A 25,859-nucleotide genomic window follows, 5' to 3' on the forward strand; every position below is an offset into this window, starting at 1 on the left:
TCTAATAGTTCATATATGAAAAATTAGGTTGACCACAAAAAAGAAATTAACAACTATGTTTTCTAGAATAAAATTCAATATACAATACCTTTAATATTTACTTTCAATCTACAATATGTAGTCATTGAGCTACCAAATTCATATAATGCATGATGACAACTAGTAGTGAGAATCATGTCATCTACTTGTAGGAGACCAAGAATAAAAATGATAAAAATAATGCATGTAAATAAATTAGCTATAGATATGCAAGCCCTAACTCTAAATCATGTGATAAAATTATTATAATCAAGTTATTAAATTATATTATAGATTTTCATACATTTAGTTGATGTCTATCATAAGAAAAAGTATCTAGTATGTTATCACAAGTTGAATGCACAAGTAGTGGTCAATAATGCAATTGAATTGTAGGATATTCGAAACGAAAATGATAGAAAATATAATAAATGCTAGAAAATAATTATATATAGATATGTAAGCCTCGACTTAAAGTCATAAGGAAAGTAATTATAATTAAAAAATGATTTAAGGTGAGGTAAGAGGATGGGTTAAGAGAAGGTAATAAGATGGCTTAAGGGGAGATACCCTCACTCTAAATCTTGTGAGAAAATTAATTATAAATATGAGATGACTTAAGGGGAGGTGAGAGGATGGCTTTAAGTCATTTGAGAAAATTAACTCTAATCAGAAGATGACTTAGGGGGAGATACATGAGCCTTGACTTTAAGTCATATGAGAAAATTAACTCTAACCAGAAGATGACTTAGGGGAAGATACATGAGCCTTGACTTTAAGTCATAATTAAGAGATGACTTAAGAAGAGGCAAGCGAATGAATTAAGGAGAAATGCAATCACTTATACATTTTTTAAGGAACAACAATAAACTAATCAATAATATATTTAATATCAGTTAAATATACATAACTATATATGTACCTAGAGATTTATTTTGTTGTACCATTTGCATCGTCTTTTTTTTGTAACACATTTATAATTGTCTCATGTTCTTTAATAGCAAATGTCAAAAGCTCTTTATTAGTAAGTCTCCCTTGATATCCACCTAGTTTTATATTTGTTGCCATAACCAATTGTGATTAGTGTATAATCTTCTTATGCCTTTCATAGTTTCCAAATGGTGGAAAACCATTCTTTCTTATTACATTTTTAGGTAGCCAAGCGCAAATAACAACAACTTATTGGATACTGATAGTTATCATCATCTACTCTAGCATGTAACAACTTATGTTTTATCTCAACACATCAAACCAACCAATACTTTATTTCCTCTTTATTGCCCTCAAGTGCAACAACATAATACACATATTGCAAAAAAATATTAATTAAATAAAGTGTGACATAATTTACATAAATGTATGCCCACATATGTAATAATATTTTAGAAAATAATGTAATAAAAATAGATGTTGAATTAATGTACCTTCGTGTACAAGGTTTAAAATACAATCACAGTTATTAGATGTGTTTGTGTAGGTATTAATGATCTTTGTTTCCATTCGTCAACCCATTTTGCATTTTCATATGCTTCTCACACACCTCCAATGTAAAAATGACAAAAATAGGCATGCTTCCTAGATCATATGGTCCATGTTGAATTTGAACTCTTAAATGTAATGTTCTTTTGGTGATTCATTAATTCTCACAATCACGTCAAAAAAATATTCTTTTTCAACCAACCAAAAGAATCATTGAATTGTAGAGTTTTCACTTGATCTCATAGATAAGTTTGCATTAAAACAATCCAAAATTACATGCGCATATTTTAAAGTTTGTTGCATCCTCAAATTTTAGTTGCTCTTTAACAAGAGATGTTTTCACACATGCTCTAGCTCCATCACACTCTCCTTTAAAAAAACTTAACATACTTAAATTAACATACTTTGGATATTATTTTCTTTGTGAGCCCTATATAGATAACAAAACATTCAAACAATTTAAAATTTTATGTATAGATATCCTAATCATATGAGATATTTTGCCATCTATTTTTTATTTATTTTAATTTCATATAATGAATGCAACTGCTTATCACTCAAATTAAAATGGTACTACAAAAAATATTATCTTTTATATCATCATTTGCATATCTATACAATATAAACAATTTTGGCCATATGTATTAAATTATAATATTGAGATTGATTTTTCTCTTATGCAAAGTCAACCACTAATGATATAGTTTTGATTGATACATGTGCAAAATTGTTCATCAAGCCATTGAGCATATTTTGAGTGTTTCACATATCTGGATATAAAATATTTTTTTCGTGCCTAATGCACAACACTCTTATTTTTCAAAATTTTAAAAAATATTGCACATTTTTTAATCTTTTCACATCCACTAATTGTTGTCCAAAATTATGTGAAATACTTTCACACATATATTCCTCTAACAATGAAAGGTTTAATCAATTGAAATTTCAATTCATGGAGTTTGTCATTTGGAGGGAAGGAGAATTTGAATCAGGTAAGGCGAGAATCTTGAAAGATTGTAGGAATGTTGTAGATGTCCTAAGTGATTTTTCTGAGAAAGATCAAAATCATGCACCTATGTCTAGAAGTGGCTCACCCCCCATAAGAAAATTGACTCTCCAGTGGTATCTATTCCTACACTTTTTGAAAATTTGCAAGAACCTCCCATATCATCCTTATCAAATGATACATCAAATAATGTATCATCCCAAGGGCTATCTGCAACAAAAATACATGATAATCTATGTCTTTATACCAATCCCTTGTACTATTCAGAAATGTTAGATCCAATACCACCATGCACTTCATTTCCCATCAAATCTATTGCAGAGAGTCCCATACAAAGTCCATCTCTCTCATGTCAAAACGTTTATTCCTTGCCAGGATCCCTCGTGTATATCAAAAGTCCAACCCCATATCAAGAGGATGATTCAAAACACGAAGAAATAAGTCTTGAAACAGATCAAGATCAAGACCCTAAAACTTTTCCATTACATACTACATTTGACCAAGATCTCATTTCCTTTGATGATCCCCCTATTCTTGTCCATTCTATCCAAGAACACAACACTTTTTCAAGTCCTATTGGCATCCCACTCCTTGAGCAATGTCAAGATATCCCTTTCATTCTTCCTAATGATCTCATTGAAATCCAAGAGTAAAGAACCTTTAAAGAGGAACCCAATGATCTTCCTCCTTGTCAAGATCAAATTATCTTTTTAAATCCCCCACAAGATCCCTTTGTTCCTCCATCTCCATGTCCTAATCCTCCACATACGCTCCAAGATCTCATTTCCTTTAATGATCCCATTATTCCTCCAATTCCATCTCATGAAGAGCCTGCCATTGATCTTGACCCCCCTAGTGATCCTGATCCTCCTCATGATTCTAACATGTTGGTGCAAGATGTTCATGAACCCCCTACAGGCACAATGGATTCCTCCACTTTGGTCCAGTCTGATCCGCTTCATGATCCCATCATTCCTATCATATCATATCCACCTCATAATGGACTCACATCTTCTTCCCAAAGAAAAGAGTATCCTATGGGTCAAAATATTCAAAAAGGCAAAGGGGTAGACCTTCATAAGCAGGAACCTCTCCATAGTAAAGAAAATCCTAATGGTCATGACCTTAGTGACATTCCTCAAGACATTGGTATCCCTCCATCAAAATCCAAACATATCCCTTCCCCTTCATTGCTTCCATCCATTTTAGGTCCTTATGTCCCTTCGTCCCTTATGTAGTATCAACAAAGGCACACATCCTTGAGCACCTTCCATCCATCCAAACAACCTCCATTTCCTTCCTATCCATCCACACATTCTTTTCCCCTTCCAAGCAATTTGGATGCCAAGCATAAAAGTCATAAGTCCAAAAATCTACATGTATTCAAGGATCAACATGTCCCATCTAATCGACATGTCAAAACAAAGCAAAATATGATCCAAAAAGAAAAAGAGGTATCCAAAAGGCCACAAAGGCCCATTGCTCAAAAAGAAAAGTTAACGGCTATATGGGTTCCTAAATCCCTTGTGCAAGCAATGCAAACCAAGGAACCACACAAAAATGAAAAATCAAAAACCATGTGGATCCCTAATAAGCTCCTTGAAGCACAATGATTTAAAGAAAAATCCAACTTGGCATCCAAAATTGCTATTCCTCCATCCAAACCTTTCAAATCTATTCCTCCATCACCTTCTTCATCCATTTTGGGTCCTTATGTCCCAAAATCCATAGCCTTTTCTCCATCCAAATCTCAATATTCAAAATCCACTTTTCCTCCATCAATCCACCACCCCTCAAGGTGTGTGCCAATGTTGATCTTGCCAACATTTCCATTTGGTCAAGCCCAATTCCTCCAATACCCTATCCATTATCCAATGCATATTTTCCATCCTTTTGTACCTCTAATCCAATCCTTTGCATAAATCCTTACTTTAGTTTCATCTCATTTCCATGTCATTATCCTTCCTGCCAATGTCTTTTAGTATACTTTTATTAGTCATGGTCCATTTGTCAAGGCTACTATCTGAGTAACAAGATGCTTGAGTCCTTCTTCCATCCCCATCATGTGTCCATTTGTCAGGGCTACTATCTGAGTAACAAGATGCTTGAGTCCTTCTTCCATCCCCATCATGTGTCCATTTTCTGCCAAAAAGTCAAAAAAAAGAAAAGAAAAAAAGTTCATCCTCTAGTGAAAACCTAGCAAACAGGTGCCTTGGGAAAGTACCATGATGAAAACCTCGCAAAAATGCATCATGCGTAATATATGAACTTCTTGCATTCCACACTTGGGGGTAACTTTCATTATCCTATCATTCGTCATGTCCATATTTCGTTTTCCACCTTTGATCTTGACAAGGATGAGGATTTTCATAAGAATGATCTCTTTATTAATACAGTGAGAGACCACAAAATGGATATTTTTCTCATTCAAGAGACCAAGATGCAGAGTGAGAAATTGAATATAATTGAGTTGTTTCTGTATAAGGATTGTGAGCTTCATTGTTGTGATGTTGATGGTGCTTTTGGTGGCATTGCTACTTTCTGAAATCCTAAGAAATTTAATAGCGTGGAGATCTACATTGATTCAAATCATCTTGTGACCCATTTTGGATTTTTTCCAATATTTATGCTTCAAATAATAAGGGAGCTCCTTGTCCTCCTTTAAATCTCTTTACCGGTCTGAGAGATGGGTGGTTATGGGGGATTTTAACACTCCCTTAAGAGATGATAGGAGAAAGGATTGTTCTCAGGTGACTGATGATAGTAGATTGTATTTTCTACTCTTTATTAACTTGCAAGGGTTGTTGGACTTAGATCTGCAAGGAGCATTGTTTACTTGGTATAATATGCATAGTGGTGAGAATCTCATTTAGGTTAAATTGTATTGGGCTCTTATCTCACCTGATTGGATGCTATCCTACTCATATGCCTTATTTGCTCAAGTTCTAGATTGGGTTCAGACCATTTCGCTATCGCTCTTTATGCTGATGTTGTGGGTTGAAATAAGAGCTTCCCATTCAAATTTGAGAAGGTGGGTCCATCATTTGGGTCTTAGATGCAAAATTTGGGAGAGGAGGTGAATGTGGATGGTTTGGCCATGTTTCGGGTTGCTAAGAAGTTGGCTTCGGTGAAATCTAATGTGGTGCGTTAGAATAAATCTACCTTTGGTCACATTTTCCATTCCAAGTTCAAGATTAAGAAAAACTTTGATGCTGTCCAGAATTTGATCTAGATTAATGGTGTTGTTCCTAGATTTATTGAGCAAGAAATTAACCTTTTATCTAGCCATCATGATATTATTTGTAAATAACAAGAATTAGTTGAGATTTATTTAGTTCCTCATGCTTGCACTTTAGTTCTGCTAAATTTACTCTTTGCTTTCTTTATAAACACCTCATTGTACAATTGTAATTCATTATGTATTCTTTTACTTTGAGTAATATAACATTCTTTTATGTATCTCTTGTTTGTGGAAGGTGTTATTGTTTGCCATTTGATCTTGCAGCTTCTGTTGCAACATTCAACATGGTATCAGAGCTTTGAAAATTCAACATGGTATCAAAGCTTTGAAAATTCAATATGGTATCAAAGCTTTGAAATTTCAACATGGTATTCTTCCATCTTTCCACTTTGAAGCATCAAGATTTGAATACAGTCAAATCCCTTTTTCATGATTGAGCTACTCTTGATAAGGATGAAGACATCATTCTAGTGGCTTCAGAATACTTTTCCAATCTGCTTGTTGATGAACATAACCTTGATTTGGAGGGTCAAGACCAGTTTCTTAAGGAAAATTTTAATCTAATTTATGAGGATATGAATCAATCTCTTAGTAAGATTCCTTCTGATGAAGAAGTTTGGGATGTTGTGTTCTCTTTTGAAGACAAAAAAGCATTGGGACCAAATAGTTAATGTTCTTTCAAATGTATTGGGATATTGTAGCAAAAAATGTGGCTTGGGTTGTCAAAGAATTTTTTGGTAGTAGGACCTTATCCAAGGGGTTAAATACTACTTTTGTTGTTCTCCTTCTTGTTGGTTTTCGTTCCTTTGGTGAGTTTCAACCCATTAGCCTTTGCAATTCTATTTATAAAATCATCTCTAAGTTGTTGGTTTTGTGGATTAAGGAGGTCCTTCCGTGTATAATTTATGTTTAGCATAATGGGTTTGTTTCTAGTTTCCAGATTCTTGATCCCATTCACACTGTGCATGAGAATATTCATTCTCTCTCGGTCAACAAAAATGTGGGTACTTTGTTAAAGTTGGATCTCCTCAAGGCACATGATAGAGTTAATTGGAAATTTCTCCTAGAAGTCTTGTCTACTTTTGGTTTTGGCTACAAGGTGGTGCAAATTATTGATCAACTCAGGTCTACTTTGAGGTACTCTGTTATCATTAATGACTCCTCTTTTGTTTTTTTTAGCAGTTCGAGGTTTATTAGGCAAAGAGATCCTATTTCCCCTTTCATGTTCATTATTATGGTAGAAGCTTTGGACAAGTTTTTCCAAAAATCAATAACAATTGGGAATCTAAAAGGGTTTTCTCCTTCCTCTTCTTTAGAGATCAACAATTTGTGGATGATACTAATATCATAGGAGAAGCCTCAATCATAGAAGCTAAATGTTTGAAAGGTATCCTATTGAAGTATGAGGTATCTTTTGGCTAGAGAATCAACCTGCCCAAAAAATTTATATTCTTCCCAAACACGCCTGAATGAAGGAAACATAAGATCACTTCTATTTTGGGTTTCTCTTTGGTGAAATTACCTTCTACCTACCGAGGGTTACCTCTATGCCCTAATTTGGTTCTAGATTCCTTCTAGTTTGGCTTGTTGGATAATTTCCAATCGAAATTGGTGAGTTGGAAAGGTGCTCAATTGAGCCAAGTTGGTAAGTTGCAATTGATTAAAGCCTCTCTTCATAACCTTCTTGTCTATGTTATGAGTTTGTTCTCGATGCCTAAAAAATTCTTACTTAAGATTGAACAAATTCAGCTGAACTTCTTATAGACTAGTATGGAGGATAAGAATCAGATGCACATGGTTGTTTGGGATCGGTTTTTTCCATCTAAGAGGCTTAGGGGTCTAACGATAAGATAAATTAGAGAATTTAATTATGCTGTGCTTGCTAAAAAACTCTAAAGAAGCTTGATGAAAAATGAGTGGACTAATATCATCAATAGCAATATCTAGGTAGATTTGATCAGTTTTTTTCTTCATGACGACCAAGTGATTCCAGCAAGCTTTGCTCTTTGGAATTGCATCTTCAAGTCCAAAGGCATTGTCTCTAGAGGCCTAAGATGGTCTCTAGGGAATGGTAGGAATATTTTGTTCTAGGAGGATTGGTGAACCGGGGATTTCCCTCGCTCATTTTCCCTAGGCTGCTCCTCGAAGTGATGTCTACACTGGTTGGTCGTTGGGTTACTGATTATATTATTGATGGTGTCTAGAAAAAAATAGCTATTTTGGATCTAACTCTTTCTATTCTGCAACATCTTCTTCCCAAGATTCATATCCCCTCTATTCTATTGGATGATAGAGGGGTTTGGGCTCACTCTTCAGATGGTCACTTATTACTGCATAATTCTTTTAACCTTCAAGCTGAGGTGTGTGTGCCCTCCCCATTTTAGGCAGTGTCATGGAACCCTAAGCTTGTTCCTAAAATCAACATCTTTTTCTGGTTGCTAGCACAACACAAAGTATTGACCATTGATAATTTATGCAAGAGGGTTTTTTTGATCCCTAACAAATGTTTTTTCTATGAGATGGACGCGGAAAATTCCTTCCATAATCTTTTTGGTTGTAAATATGTTTTGGAGATTTGGTCGCACTTCTTAGAACTCAATAATGTCAACTAGGTCTTTTCGAGCTCTTTTTTCTAAGGGATGGTTGCAATGGGTGGCTTCTATTCATAAGTAACCCCTCTCTTTGTCTTTTGTGGTCTCTTGTCATGCCTCATATTGCCTAAGGTGTTGGAAAGAAACAAACAATAGAATTTTTAGAGATGCGGCCTGCCATGCTCACAAGTTGGCCTTCAAAATTTGTTTAGCCATTAAGGAGAACTTGCTTGCTAGCCTTCCCATTGTGCCCCATTCTAGTCCTAAGGTGTCAATCTTTGATTATGATAGGCCAATAGCTTAGAACTGGCGCCTTTTCTTGTGATATTTTAATTCCTCTCCATAACTTTAAACAAATTAGGGATAGTGTTTTTGGAAAGATCCTCCCAAGGGTTGGATCAAGATTAACATTGATGAGCAACCAGATAAACCATTTTTCCGAAGCTAAAGTTGCCCACATTGGTCTCAAATTTGCTCTTGCTAACAGTTGTAGAAAAGTGTGGATCGAGGGGGACTCCATGAACATCATCAATTGTCTGAGAGGGATTCAAAAACATAGCTAGATGATTCAAGGCATGATTTTGGATTGTTTGGATATTATTAAGTCTTTGGATGAATGTTTTGTTTCTCATGTCTATAAGGAGGGAAACCAAGTGGTGGATTATTTTTCAACGTTAGTGTTGTTAGAGATTCTATACTTGGTGGGGGGGGGGGGGGGGGTTAATGACTCCATCGCCTTTGAGATTAAAACTTTGATTTTTATTGAGGCTTGCAAATGCTAAGGTGATGTTTTATGGCTATTTATGATTATTCATTACTCCCTAGATTTTGTCTTAGGGATTTGGGGTATGGGAAGTCTTCTCAATCCTACCATTTATTGTTTGGATGTTAAGGTGACCTTGTCTTTATTGATCATGATTATCTCCTACCATTTCAACCTTTATTTCACACAGATTGTGGGTGTTTTATGCCTTGCTTTCCTTTTGCTCGCCACTATTATGGGTGTCTCTTTCTCCTCTTTTTTTTATTGTAATTCATTCTCTTTTGTGGTGCCTTGTCAGTTTTTGGGTGGTCCTCTTGAATTTATGGGTGGTGACATGTATAAAATGGAGCCAAACTCTTATGAAAAGTGACAGAAAAACCCCATTACTTGGGGTAATATCTTCACGAGTGAGGCTACTCCTTTGATGGAAAGCTCCATAGCCATGAATTGTTGGCTACCAAGGCCTTCATGAGAGGTTGGAAGAATGGTACTCTATCTGTGTATAGGATGGAATTGATTGTTTTGGAGGATTTGATTGCGAAGGTTACTAGTCTCAATTGTGATGGTAGAAATGCTTATAGAGATCATTAAAGCATCCGAGGAGGTCATTTTCTTGTTCTATAAAGAAGAGGAGTTTGATAAGGTGAAAAGGCATAAGTTGGGAGGCTATAACCGCAACACCATAAAACCTCTCTAGACTGAAATGGTGGAAGTTATTATGAGGTATTTCACTCTTGATGGGAACTTTACTAGTCTCTTTGGTCACCATTTTCTTCTATTAAACCATATTTGTCACAAGAGTTTAGTTTATTTCTTTTTCTACTTGGTGTCGTCTCTTACTACTTGTGTCAATGATCATAAGAAGAGACCTACTTCCCTGATGCTGCATGGTGGCTAAATTTGTGTCCATTTCCCCGAAGCCACCGATGGGCAAACACAAAATTGCGTATGTTGATAATATCAGAATTTATTTTTTAACATGTCCACTGATTTTGAGGATGAAGTGTTGGATGAGGAGGCCTATTACCATATTGACAATAGGAAAAAGTTAGATTCCTACAAGAAAACTAAGAAAATCCCTTCACATACATGATCAAAAGATTTTGAAATTGATCACGATGAGGTTGAATTTGTCTCTCTGGTGAGGTCTAGTCTGATTGGGGACCTACCTAGGAAGGTGGAGAGTGAGATAGAATGGAGCAGTCACCAGTGAGGAGGGACCTCAAGGAGATCAGCCTAGACCGGTCAACAAGAGTAAACATAATGAAAACACACAGATATGATGGAGGCAATGCATAACTGATAGTTTTATTGCATGAAATTTGATTACATCCAACCAGTAACAACCGTGTTACAACATACCGACACACAGGCCTAGTAGAATAGGTCACATCGAGACCTTGAATCAAAAGATCTATCTCCTAGGCACAGTCTATCTCCTAGGCACAATCTATCTCTGATTGATTCTTATTGATCTTAAATTGATTGCATTCTAAAGCATGATTAAAAATGTATATATTGATCCAAAGGATCGAGTCAGCCCAAAAAGGATAAAAACCCGAAGAACAAGACCTAACGTGCAAAATGAACAAGGTCGACCTTCGCCAAGAGATTCCTCCAAAAAATCCAAAGGATGAAACGTAGAAGGTCATCCACATGCCAAGAAACATTGAGATCAATGTCCAAGGCTTCGCAAGCTTCGGAATGGGTTCCGGTAGATCACCAGAATAGGTCTCAGGCAACCAATAACAAAGGAACAACCGGTAACAAGAAACTGTCGTGGAAACTGGTAGTGATATCTTGTCGGAAAGTGATCCAAATGAGATGCGGTTTGGAAGCAAGAAATATGATCAAGTCTTCAAGTAGAATCCAACTCCACAAGGTTCAGTGAGCCAAAACCAGGACACATAGAAAGGAAAACTGAAACTGCAAACAAAAAAGAAAATGTTTTTGGTTGATGCAAGATTGCTATGAACTGAGGATGCTCCTGCATCAGACATCCGGGGTTAATGAAAAAGTGAGCCTCTCACTTTGCTGGGTTCAGAGGAAAACCAAGGTGGTCTACCTCTGCCTAAGAAATCCAAGATGAATCTTTAACTGGTCTGCTCTTCCACTTCACAAGATATTCTTTGTACTAACTGTTCTGGGTACTACGCCCAATCCTACTGTCCAAAATCTCTTCAATCTAGTCTGGTTCCTTCTAAGGCAATTGTTTGTCAAGGTTTGCAACATTGTCCTCACTGAATTCTGGTTCATGGTATTCATGAATATCTGCAATGTTAAATATAGGCAAAATACTTAGACTATCCGGTAGCTCCACTTCATATGCATTTCCAGAACTGAACATCCTCAAAATCTTACTGGGTCCAAACTTCTTCATCTGTAACTTATTATAAGTTCCAACTGGGAATCTCTCTTTTCTCAATTACACCATCACTTTATTGCCAACATCAAATTCCTTATGTCTCCTCTTCTCATTTGCCTTCTCCTTATATTTGTTGTTCATGTCTTCCAAATGCTGCTTAACTTGAATATGCAATGCTGCCTTGTGATCTGCAAATTCTTCTGCTTCTGAACTCTTCCTGTCTTCACTGCTAATGTCTCTCAATTCTTCTATTCATCTAGGATGTACTCCGGTAACAATCTCAAAAGGTGTTTTTCTGGTACTTCTATTCACTAAATTGTTATAGGCAAACTCTACTTGTGCAAGGATCAAATCCTAACTTCTGGTTTTATCTCCCACTAAACATCTCAACAAGTTTTCCAAACTCTGGTTAACTACTTCTGTCTGTCCATCAATCTGTGGATGAAAAGTAGATCTAAACTTCAAATTTGTCTTCATCTTCTTCCAAAGTGTTCTCCAAAAATAGCCAACAAACTTAGTGTCTTTGTCTAAAACTATGCTCTTAGGTGATCCATGCAATCTCACCACTTCCTTGAAAAATAGGTCTACTACATGCAATGCATCTGATGTCTTCTTACAAGGTATGAAATGAGCCATCTTTGAAAATCTATCCACTACCACAAATATAGATTCATTCCGTCTCGGTGTCTTACTAGCAATCCAAATACAAAATCCATGATTATATCCTCCCAAGGTCTTACCGATACTGTCAAAGGTTTATACAATCCTCACATTCTGACTACTACCTTTTACAACTTGACAAAATCTACAACTCTGCACATATCTCTTAACATCCTTATGAATCTGGGGCCTAAAGTACATCTCACTCATTAATGCAACTGTTTTATCAATGCCAAAATGTCTAGCTAAACTTCCACTGCGTTTCTCTTTGATTAGGTTCTCTCTCATGGAACTCTTAGGTATGCATAACTGGACTTCCCTGAATAACATCCCATCATGAATTAAATAATCCAACCAATTGCTCCTATCAACCATAACCGGTTCTTTACATGCTTTCCAAGGTTCTGCAAAATCTGGGTCTTCATCATACAAGGTCTTCAAATCTTTAAAACCTATTACTGTCACTCTCATCTCTGTCAGCAAATTCCTTCTCCTACTCAATGCATCAACAACTTTTTTAGATTTCCCACTTCTATGCTTTATCACAAAGGTGTAACTGCAAGAATTCTACCCATCTCATGTGTCTCTGATTCAACTTACTTTGACTGTTCAAATATTGCAAAGCTTGATGATGTGTATACAACACAAACTCCTTAGGAAACAAGTAGTGTCTCCATTTCTTCAAGACTTGAACGATGGCATAAAATTCTTGATCATACACTGAATATCTCTTTCGGACATCATTCAATTTCTCACTAAAATATGCTACTGCTCTCCCTTCTTGACTCAAAACTGCTCCTATTGCTATTCCACTTGCATCAAAATCCACTTGAAATACCTTATTGAAATCTGGTAAAGCCAACATAGGCTGCTTAGTCACTTTCTGGTTCAACAATTCAAAACTTTTGTTTGCTCTGGTTGTCCACTTGAATTCCTTCTGATCTCCTCTCATGGTCTCAGTCATAGGGTTACAAACTGAACTGAAATTTGTGATAAATTTCCCGTAAAAACTAGCCAATCCATGAAATGATCTTACCTCTCCAATGCTTTCCGGTGTAGGCCACTCAACAATGACTTTCACTTTCTCAGGGTCCATCTTCAAACCATCCTCAAATATCACAAATCCTAAATAGACTAACTTATCCTTCATGAAAGTGCACTTCTTGATACTGATCAACAAATTTTCTTCTCTCAACCTCTATAAAACTTGTCTTAACTGCAACAAATGTTTCTCTTGTCTTACTGTAAATCAGAATGTCATCCAAATACACAATAACAAACTTACCCAAAAATTTCTTCAATACCTCATTCATCAGCCTCATGAAAGTGCTCGGTGCATTAGTCAATCCAAAGGCATCACCAACCATTCATATAGTCCTTCGTTTCTCTTAAATGTTGTCCTCCACTCATCACCTTCTCTGATCCTAATCTGATGATATCCACTCTTCAAATCTATCTTTGTAAAGTATTTTTCTTCACTCAAACAATCCATTATGTCATCCATCCTAGGCAAAGGAAACTAGTATTTCACTATGATCTTGTTTATTGCTCTTGAATTGGTACACATCCTCCATTCTCCATTCTTCTTAGGTGCTAATACTGCTGGTACTACACAAGGGCTCAAACTTTCCTTGATCAAACCTCTCTTCAACAACTCCTACACTTGTCTATTTAGTTCTTCATTTTTTGCTGGTGTCAACCGGTGTGCAACTTTGTTAGGCAAACTAGCTCTGGGAACCAAGTCCATGCAATGACTAATACTTCTAACAGGCGGCAATCCATCAGGTACATTATCTGAAATGATGTCCTCATATTCTGTGAGGAAATATCTTATCTCTACCGGGTGTTCTCCTTCTGGTTCCGGTCTCTCAGTCTTCTTAGGAATTAAGGAAAAATACACATTCTCATGTCTAAGTCCATCCATGAGTTTCCTTCCATCTACTAAACAAATTTTGGTATTCATACAAACTTCATTCTTCAAAGGTTCCTCCAAAGGTAACAAGGTTTGCTTCATCCCATTAGCCACAATAGTGTATGTATTCTTCCTCCCATCATGTATTGCCTATCTATGAAACTGCAAAGTCTTCCCAATAAAAGATGACAAATATCCATAGGCATAATATCACACAAAACTTCATCATGATAATTCCCAATTTTCAATTTTACTAAACACTGTTCACTTACTAACAACTTATGTTCATCCTGAATCTATGCTATCTGATAAGACTTAGGGTGTTTCAATCTCTCCAATTTCAACTTATTCACCATCTCTTCTAAAACAAGATTATCTGAACTACCACTATGATTAACAACTTTATAACACTTACCAGATACTTACATCTGGTCTTGAATAGGTTCTTCATTTGCAAGGGTTCTTGATCTCCTCCAGTATGACACAAAGCTCTCCTCGTCATCAACAGTTCTCCATCTTTGATTTATTGTCTGATCCGGTGGGGTTTTCTTCCACTACTGTTGTTCTTATGGTATCCTCCATCTTCTTACATTCAAATGCACGGTGTCCTTCTCCTCCACATTTAAAGCAGGTTCCTCTAAATGTCCTCTTGTCTTGTCTTCCAAAGTTCTCATTCCGGTAACCATCCAGTTCTCTCCTCCGGTAGAAATTTCTATCATCCTTCCAGTATGAATTACCTTCCTTTCTCACTTCCTTGTCCTTCTTTTTATCTGTACTGGTTCCTCTTCCTCCAGTATATCCTCTTCCTCCTAGAAATTTTCCTCCGGTAAACCTTCCACCTCTACCTCTCTGTCTCTGCTCATGTCTTTTGTTCAATTTCTCTTCAGCCTTTAGTGCATACTGGTAAGCCTCTTCAACACTCTCCAATTTGATCATACTGAGTTCATCTTGTATAGACATCCGTAATCCATTCAAATATCTTGTAATCTGTTCAACTTCATCATCAACATGTCCAGATTTGATGTTCAACTTGTAAAATGCTTCGGTGTACTCCTTCACACTAGATTCCTTCTGTCTCAGGTTCTGCAACTTCTAGAATAAATCCACTTGATAATTCACCAGGATAAACTTTAATTTTAACTTAGCAATCATTCAATCCCATGTCTTAATGTTTTCTTTACCTCTTCTCTATCTATCAACTTGCAAGTGCTCCCACCAAAGAGATGCATGACCTTTCAACTGGGTACATACATATTTCACCTTCCTCTCTTCTACAATGTTTTCAAAATCAAAATACTTCTCCATCTCCGAGATCCAATCCATCAATTCATCCAAATCTAACTTCCTATCATATTCCGGTGGGGTAAAATGAGGTTTAGTGTTTGTCCTACTCAAAATCCTTAAAAACCTTTCTTCATCCAGATCAACTGCCGGTAGGTTCACTTGTTCTACCGGGGCTTCTTCTCCTTCATCTTCACTCACATCCTCAATATGTTGGCCTCTTCTCTGGGTTGTCTCCATGACTTCTAACCGGGCTTCTATTCCTCGCAACATCTCCATCACAACATGGTTTGCATTCCCACACACTCCACCATTCCTAGTTCCTCTTCACATCGTTGATTCACACTAGTCCTCTACAATTGTAGGTCGGATCCGCAATCCGCCACCCTACAAAAAAAATCAGGACATGCAACCTCCAAAACGATCGCTTTGATACCACTTGAAGCAATCACCGGTGAGGAGGGAGCTCAAGGAGATTAGTCCAGACCGGTCAACAAGAGTAAACACAACAGAAACACATAGATATGATGGAGGCAATACATAACTGATAGTTTTATTGCATGAAATTTGATTACATCCAACCAGTAACAACCGGGTTACAACATACCGGCACACAAGCCTGGTAGAATAAGTCACACTAGGACCTTGAATCAAAAGATCTATCTTCTAGGCACAATCTATCTCTGATTGATTCTTATTGATCTTAAATTGATTGCATTCTAAAGCATGATTACAAATATATATATCGATCCAAAGGATTGAGTCGGCCCAAAAAGGATCAAAATTTGAAGAACAAGAGCTAATGTTCAAAAACAATAAGGTCGGCCTCCACCAAGAGATTCCTCCGAAAAATCCAAAGGATGAAATGTAGAAGGTTGGCCACATGCCAAGAAACATCGAGATCAATGTCAAAGGCTCCGCAAGCTTCAAAATGGGTTCTGGTAGATCACCAGAATAGGTCTCAGGCAACCGGTAACAAATGAACAACCGATAACAAGAAATTGTCATGGAAATCGACAACGATATCTTGCCAGAAAGTGATCCAAATTAGATACGGTTTGGAAGCAAGAAAGATGATCAAGTCTTCAAGTAGAATCCAACTCCACAGGATTTGGTGAGCCAAAACTGAGACACACAGAAAGGAAAACTGAAACTACAAACAAAAAACAAACAAAAAAGAAAATATTTTTGGTTGATGCAAGATTGCTGTGAACCGGGGATGCTTCTGCATCATGGAACCTAGGCCTTACCAGAGTTTCAATGTTGGGGAGTCTTTGAGACCTCATTAGGTTAAGAAAGAAAAGCATGTGAAAAGGGAAAGGAGAGGTAGCAAGGAGGAAAAAGAGAATGAGATTGTGGGTATTGAGACTATGCCTGACTTTGATAAACTAAGATATGAGGAGATTGTTGTGGATAAAGAGGAGGAGCTTCAAGATGATGGCTTGTAGATTGGTAATGTTTCCAATGGGGTTTTAGAGGAGGATGGTCTTGAAGATAATCTTATGAATGATTATGATGATGTTGCGATGTTGGTCATGTTAGCTACTAAAGGACATACCAATTAGGACAATTGGCTTATTTATGAGATTAATGACATTAAAGCTAATTTGTTTTCCCTTTCCAATAGGATGGATAATTTTTAGAGTACAAGAAAAAGGGGTAAGGAGAAGGATGAGTACAAGATGTTGGATTTGATTTAGGTGGTGGCAATGGATGCGAAGTCCATGAGAATGGACCAAGAGGAAAAAAATAGTAAGCTAGAGAGATTTATTACTAAGGTCAGCTCGACACGATGGTCAATGCTAGCAAGAATGCTATCCAGAGAAATTCCATGGGTCTTCGCTTGTTGAATGACAAAGCTTAGATCCTAGTGGAGTGTGAGAAGCCAAAGAAAGGTAAGACCTAAGTGGAGGGTGTTGATGTTACTAGAGAGGGGGTGGAGGCTACCAGAGGTGTTTTTATTTAGGTAAACATGTGCCTTTGAAGGTGCGAGGGCCCTTGACTAGGACCTAGAGCCAATTGAAATTTGTGGATGACCACTCTCAGGTTATTAAAGAGGTTATGATTGTGCATGGCCAGATTATCTACAAGGACCTAGAAGTTGCTATTTCAAATGAATTATAGTAAGTTGGTTTAGGCATTGTCCCTATCTTTGTCGTGGTTGTGTGTCTATTTTTTGTTGTTGCTAATGGTTAGCTATTGGTCTTAATATATTTTCATCTTGTTCACAACATATTGTCATAAAGTGTTTTGGGAATCCTTCAAAACCTATTTTACCTAATCAAAAACAATGAAAGGTTACCACATCTATCATATTGTCTAAAAATACACACTTTTGAATAAAATAATTCTTCATTAAGTGTTTCACAAAATAAATTTGTTATAAACTCTTTGATTGTTTCAATTGGCATATTAGTACCAAATTCTTGTATCATTTGCTCCTAAAATGTAAAATACAACATATATATCAAAAATGTTATAATAATAAAATTACATTTGAGTTTTACAACAACAAGAGATTCATTGCTTATTAATTTACACATACCAAGGTTTACAATTGTAAAATATTCTTTGACTTACGATAATATTTTGTGACAACCAGTCATCTATTTTTTAATAAAATTCAATTTGGTTTATGTCTAATCGATGTTTTGGATGAGGATTACACTCACAAAATTTTGATCCCTCTTAATTTTAAAACATTTCTAACATTAGATGATACACTTGTATTATTATGTCAACATTTGATTTTATTATTACTTTTTTATCAAACTTAAAGTCCAACATTAGTTAAATGAATAATTTTTAGTATTTTATCTTCTCTTTACTCTTATCGAATTTTTAGGATTTATATTTAGAAATTCACTTATTTTAACCAAAATTAATATATTATATGAATGAGTTGTTATAGATCATTATGTTGTATTACTATTTTTAAATTGAATAATTTTTCCGATAGATTCCATAGCATTAGCAACACTAGACATAACTTTTACATTGGTTCACATTTATTAAGGTTTTTAAAAAGTGATCTAACTTTTTTTAATTATTTTTCATATTTTTTAAATTTTTGATGTTTTGATTAATTGCATTATGAGTTGACATTGAAAAACTTAGATTTTTTTAATAAAAATAGTTTGTATAATCTATTTGGATGGGTTCTAATTTGTCTTTAATAATTTTACCAAGAAGATGATCCAACACTTCTTTCAATATTTAAAAAAACATTTCCATTTTCACTCATGATGGATTTTATTTTCATTTTATGTTTTCATATTTTTAATAATAAAACTGAGTGCATTATTAATTAGTATATATAACTTCATTTAAATAACCAATTTAGTATTATTAAAAAATGTGTTTGAACACATACTTGAATTCATCTATATAGTCACATTTTTCATATTGTTGAACTCTTCTATATTTTCCATTTCCACATTTGCATCATCTGCATTCATTTTATCCATGAGGGTCTCTTGAATGTCTTCAATATTCATCAAACTAGATGCTTCAATATTCTTTATTTCTCAAATTTTTGTTCTTCTTTGGTTGTCAATTTGCCTCATCTTTATCTTCTTCAGTTTCTTTAAGGGTCATGAGCTTCCCTTATTATCTTCTATGATGTTATTTCAATTCCACAATTAGAAAATCCTCAAGCTAAAAATAATAAATAATATTTCATATATTTTTAAATTTGATACGTCTTTGAAATTTTTGAAGTACAAATCGATGTAGATCTTTTGTTTAATATATTTTCAAGTACAAATAGATGTGAATAGAAAAATATCTTACTTGATTTCTTTTGAAAATATTTCTTGTATCCAATTCTACTTCAAAACAATTAGTATGATTGAATTATTTTAAAAGTTAATATAATGTGGTATCTCAAGAAATTGTACAAGACACATGAAAAAAGTAAAAAAAATATTGTTGTCAAGTCATATAAAAATGTCGTAGAAATGAAGTGGTAGTATGTTTTACTAAAAATATAGAAATGATGAATAATAAGAAATGGGTAGTCATTCTATTTTTAGAATGGATACCCATTTGTGATTTTTAGATAATGTATCCATTTTAAAATGAGTAACCATTTCAAAAAAAAAATGAAAAAACAACCCACATTTTTTGTATGGTTTGAGGCTCAAAAAATCATGGCAACTCACCCCTTGTTAGGTATTGTACACCTTGCATAATGTTTATAATGTATTATTTATTATTATGTTTGATGCTCCTAGTGGAACTTAAATGGACATGCATCGCTAGTAGATAACATTCGTGAGGCCACTTTATGTGTTATATTGTAACATTAAGATTTACATTTAATTTAGGTGTCAAGTTGAGATATTATATTGTATTTATTTAGTAATGAGGAAATTAATTTAATAAATTGAAACTTAATACCCAATATTAAATGTGGGGTCAATGGTTTGTGATCCCATGATATTAGTTAGATGGTTCTATGTAATATCGCTTGGTGATTTTGTGGGAGCTTGTTTCTAGAAGCAACCACAAGGATAGAAGTTTAAGGTTGTCTATTTTGGTTAAGGGGTTGAGAGCATATCTCGTTGCATTGGTGATGGCTTGAAACTTGGCATGGGATGTGTGGTTAGATGGTTCTATGTAATATCGCTTGGTGATTTTGTGGGAGCTTGTTTCTAGAAGCAACCACAAGGATAGAAGTTTAAGGTTGGCTATTTTGGTTAAGGGGTTGAGAGCATATCTCGTTGCATTGGTGATGGCTTGAAACTTGGCATGGGATGTGTGGTTACATGCTTGCACATGGAGTGCTTGTAGAGGGCTTGTTATTTAGAGGTGTTCATGGATGTATAGTAATGTTGCATTGTTGAATAAGACATTGAGGATGGATTCTTTTGGAGGCTAGATTGTTTCCTTATTAAGGTTTTCTCAAGGTATATCTTGTGTCATATTTGATGGGTATGTTATCTATTCTTTTGCATATGGATTTTGAGTACTTATTTCCATTGATTTTTCTTATGGGTTATAGAGAAATTGTCATTGTGTAGCTGCATATTTTCTAACGTTTGATATTAGACCTATGGTTGTGGTTGTATAACCCTAAGTTGAACAATTTTTTTTTTTCTGAAGTTGAATCTATGTCTTGCATGATAGAATGAATACATGGAAACATATAAGGGTTTTGTGCAGGTTATTCTTTATAGATTCGAGATTTTGGGGTTATAGATTTGTGGACATTTTTTGTAGATTTGGGTTTATGATTTAATTTTTTTGGAAAAAGGGTTTCCTTTGGATGTTCAATAAGATGGTTTTGAGGGGGAGGTTTATCAAATGAACCGCTAGTTAAAAAAAGAGCTCATTGTTGGATCTAGGAGGCATGAGAGAAGAATTTTGACATAAAATTCAACCTCTTTTGGTGAAGTTGAAATTAAAGCAATTTTTATTTTCTTCCTGATGCAGAGGAAGGACTTAATTTGGTTTGTCAAAATCAAATGGAAAGGGTTTCTCCAACTACAAACTTGTCACTTGGCTTCCCACTAAGCCTTAGGCTTGGGACTCATTTTGAGACGTCTTGAACCTATTGTAATTAAAATTCTCAATAACATTTGGACATGCCTTACAACGTGGCATAAAAAACATTAAACAATCCCTACATGAAAGCTTCCAACCATTCATCAATACTTAGGTTTTTTTCACTTTTTTCATTCACTGCAATATCACTGTCAAATCTGTATTTATAGGATAGTCATTGTATATTATTATTTATTCATTACAAATCCTCAATCAATTGTTGAAATAGGTTTGTGGGACCTTACAACACACGCTCATCACCTCCTCCAATGACCAAGAGGATAAACTATGACTTCATAGATTCAAACTTGGCATTGAAATTGCAGGCAGCTTGATTTTATCAAGAAAATCAGACCTACAATCAACTAGAAGCATGTTCAAACCTCATTATGGAGCCCTTCAAACTTGGAATATGAAAATACAGATATATACATGCCTTTCCACAAATTTTGGTGATTTTTCACTGGTGGAAGACTGAGTTATGCATTTATTTCCCCTTGTTGGTTACCCTAGGTAGGGTTTTGACCATCCTTCACTAAAAATGCAATAACTTTAAAAATAATAAATGAAAATTGATGAGACTAGAAGAAAATGAAATTAGATTCACATGCCAATCAATCCCAATTGGTTTTAGATCATAATATGCAGCGTACAGTTTGTACAAAGCAACAGAGCAGTAAAAAATGTGATGAAATGCACAGAAAATGAGGTTTTCATTCATCAAACTTGCAAAATACAACTTCTCCAACCCCAAATGCGAGTTGGAAGGTTAAATTTATATATTTTCCATCTCAACTACTTCAGCAGACCAAACCACCATTTGGTTAACAAAAACAAGTTTTGGACAACTTTTACAAAATTGCTTAACAACTTTTTGTGCAACATAAAAACTTTTTACAACTTTTACAATATTTGAACAATGGATCTATAACTTTCCAAAATGGATCAAAATGATCCAAAATGGCCTCAAAGGACCTTATTAGACTCAAAAACACCTATCAAACTTAAAAACCAAGAAATGATTATATGCCCAAAATGACATCTTGTGATGGTCCTACATCATACATCCAAGGGGAAGAAAGAATTCAAGTTCCAATTGAATGGAGTAGATCAAAAACTGTCCTTCCATATCTAATGATGGCTTGATTCTTAAATATCCATGTTTCCTCTTTTACCTTCCTCCCTTGTATGGTGTTGGCCTTTAGTGTTAGACTATTGTCGCCTTTAGGTGAACTCTCCATCATTATCCCCCTGTCTTCTTGCTGACTTGTAGAAGTCTGATGTATTGTATCTTGAAGTGTAAGTGGCTTTGCCAAAAATTTTAAGCATACCCTGTCCTCAAATGGGTCTTCCACTTGTTGGAGTTTGTGCTCTTTGTATAACATACCGATTGCTTGGTCTTCCACTAGTTCTTGAGGTAAATCCTTGTTCATCATGACTGTCTTATATATGACTTGTTGCTCACTATTCCTTCCTACTTTTACCTCCTCCATCATGAGATAACCCAACTAATGTCTTACTATGCTCTAGACTAGACCATTACATACTGTTGTAGGTTATATATCTGATAAATTCTTTTCATATCCTTAAATCCTAAATTGAAATATGTAGCTCTGTACTCAAGGCAAGGTCTTCAATATTATCTTTATATTCAATGGTTGTAGCTGCTTGCATGATCAACTACTTTGGATAAACCTTTATCACCTAACTCTATATTCTCATGCCTACAAAGTTGACAAATTTAACCATAGTTGGACTAGTCTAAACAAACTATCTACTGACTGATTCTTTGCTTATTTTACAAGGTGGTAGCTACCGTCATACGATATTCAATGAATAAAGAATTAAATGAAATTATTTTAACCCGAAAGCAAATAAGGAAAGATATTTTAACTAGAAATCTTTGTAAAGACATGCATAAATACAAAACACTTTTGAGATTTTCAGATTTTTGAATCAACCATTCACCACAAAATATCATTCACAAATAATATTCTTGCAGCAACAGAAAATTTTAAATCATGCACCATTTAAAATATAAATCCATCCACTGATAACCATTCAAAAGAACATAAAGCATCCACACACCATAATTCAAAGATTACGAATATCTGAAAGCCACCAGAGGTTTTTCTCTATTCAAAACAATAAACAAAAGTATACTTAAAGAAGTTTGCCTCTTAAGAGTAAAACAAAGTTTACCCAAAAGATTTTGAATTAAAACTAAGTCTAGCTATTTAAAACATTTAGAGTAACAGTTTCTTGAAGACAGCTGACATTTAAAATAAGTCTTAAGGCATTGAAGCCAATAATTAAGAAAAGCAATAAAATAAAATATCATGAAACTGCCACCGCCTACTCAGCATTCGGTTCATTATCGTTAATGATCTCCACCTATTGAGCCTTAAGTGTTTGTCTATATTCATGATACCTATTCATGATCATCTCCGAGCTCGGGTCCTCTGGTATTGTTGTGATGCACAGTCTTGTTCTCCATTTTGAAATTAACCTGTCAGCAATGACTATGTTTTTGTGCATTTCGTCCATCTCAGACTCAAAGGCAATGGTATGCATTTGGAAGTGACACAATCCCTTAAAGGATTATAAGGAAATATTTTGAGGATCTCTAATACTCTTCTGATAATTACCCTTGAACTAGCCCATCATCTCACTAAGTTCCCGTATATTCTCCTCAAAGTTATCCATGAGGTCAACATCCAGAGCACCGAGGTTATTCTTTATTTTCAACATATCATTCAAGTAGTGTTTTAGAGTGTCTAAAATTCACAAAAAGATCAAACTTGGAAATGAAATTTTGAAAGTTGAATTGTTATTATTGGATCTAACAATAAGGAATGATAATTAAAATGTAAGACGTTGGGTTCACCAAAATGTAAAGTGGGCAATTGGATCCTAGTAGTTCCCCACCTAGGAGAGAGAAAGGAAACCACTAGGATGATTTTAACTTGGGAGAAACTTTGCATTCAAAAGAGGGGCTTGAATCCACTAGATCCAAATCCAAGGGAAATAAGGATGTGAATACCAAGTGGATTGCAAGGATTGAAAATTAATTTGCCATCTTTTGTAAATAGATATGTTGACTTGTTGACTATGCAGAAAAGAAAGACAAAATTGATGAAATAAGGAGCTACCGATTTAGGATCGTGCTGCAACTTTGGATTTGGGATATTAAGACTGATACAAATTTGCCCTGCAAATTTGGAGAAAAGTCACCAGGACCAAGTTGAAGTTGCACCTGGTCCTCCGAAAAATCCACGCATTGAAAAGTGTTTTTCCATCTTTGAAAATGAAGCCCAAACTTGCAATTACAGTCGTGCACCCGCAACCTGCACACATAAAAGAAGAGAAGAAGGGTTGTGGATAAGGGTTTGTCTTAGTCAAACCCCGGTTGAGGAATCAACCTTGAAAAAAATTAATTGCAAATGCTTAAATGTGGACAATGGAAATGTATACCTTGTAGATCTGCAATTTGTTGATGATGGTTGCTTTGCTTCTTGAATGCAATCACAAGTGTTGCATGAAATGATATGTAACATGGTTGTAATGTTGCTCCAATGGATGAATGAAGAAAACACATGAAGAAGGAAATGTTTGAAGACTTGAGCACTTGAATGCTTGATGACGATAATAGAGAAGTTCTAATTGTTTACCCAATTTTTGCTTATGTAAATGAGAGGATTAGATCCCCTTTTATACTTGCCTTGGAGGATAAATTTTCATCTCACCAAAGGCCAACATAGGAGAATTTAAGTCTCGAAAAGAAAATTAGGGTCAAGGGCCGGATGGACCCATTTTAGGGCCACCCAAAGAGGGGGGACATGGGCACCACACCCCTGTCCAAGGGGTACAGGGGTGCCACATCCCTGTCTTACCCTATTTTTGGGCCCAGATAGGGTTTTGAGGTGATATCAGGGTTAAAACTAAGGCAAATTTGAGGAAATAGGGCAGAAAGGGGTCCCAATTGGGTAGGGAAATGTCGTCACCAGGGTGAGGACCTAAAACATGGTCAAAATTGCAAAGGTTACAATTTTTTCAATGCTACACTTAAGAAAGAGACACATCACATGACATAACTTTGGAAACTCACAAAGCCCACAACTGTAAGCTTAAAACACAAAGCGATAAGGAACACTTATAAATTTGGATGATGACTCAAATTTAAAAAAGGGGGGGTGGTAACAATAGTGTAGACCAACTTGCTTCCTCCAAGGTCAATTTGCCTGATTGCTTTGGCTGCCTTGGATGCTAAATCCATACGGATCACACCCATACATATCATAAGTTTGGGTTGCTGCATTGGGAAGATCTGCAATCACTTAATTTTCTTCATTAGACCTTGTATCTCCAGTTGAAAAGATACATACATTGACTTATTGTTTTCATCCATCCTCTCCATGTTATGAGAGTGTCAATTCATGCTTGCTATCATTGTTCTCCTTTAGAGGGTTCTGCAAGTCATCATGGTTTTGTTTTCCATTTTGAAAAACTTCAATGGAATGTATGGTTTCAACCCCATTACTTGCAAAAAAACACTTACACAAATGCTTAGTTTCAAAAATATCAGATTTGTATGTCCTTGTAGATGCTTATAGCATCATTCTCTTCAACGTGTCTTGCAACTCATCCATTCTTGTTGTTTTCATGAAAAATCTAGGTCTGATCATCATTGCACCATCTATGGTTTCCTCTTACACTATCTTTAAGAAATCCTTCTCACCCATTACCATCACACTTGATCCCTCTTGTTTTTCTTTGTCATCCATCAAGGGTATGAGAGTATGTGAGACTCCATATTTATCTATCACATAAGTATTCTTCCTACCATCATACTTGGCATTTCTATCATATTTCCACAATCTACCAATATGGCACACATCCATGGGAATATTGTATCCACCTATTTGAAACTCATCCTAACATTTCTCATTCACCAACACTTGTTGTTCTTTGTTTAACCATGAAACCTCAGCATGTG

Source organism: Cryptomeria japonica, chromosome 1 (genome assembly GCF_030272615.1).
Source record: "Cryptomeria japonica chromosome 1, Sugi_1.0, whole genome shotgun sequence".
Taxonomy (NCBI): Eukaryota; Viridiplantae; Streptophyta; class Pinopsida; order Cupressales; family Cupressaceae; genus Cryptomeria; species Cryptomeria japonica.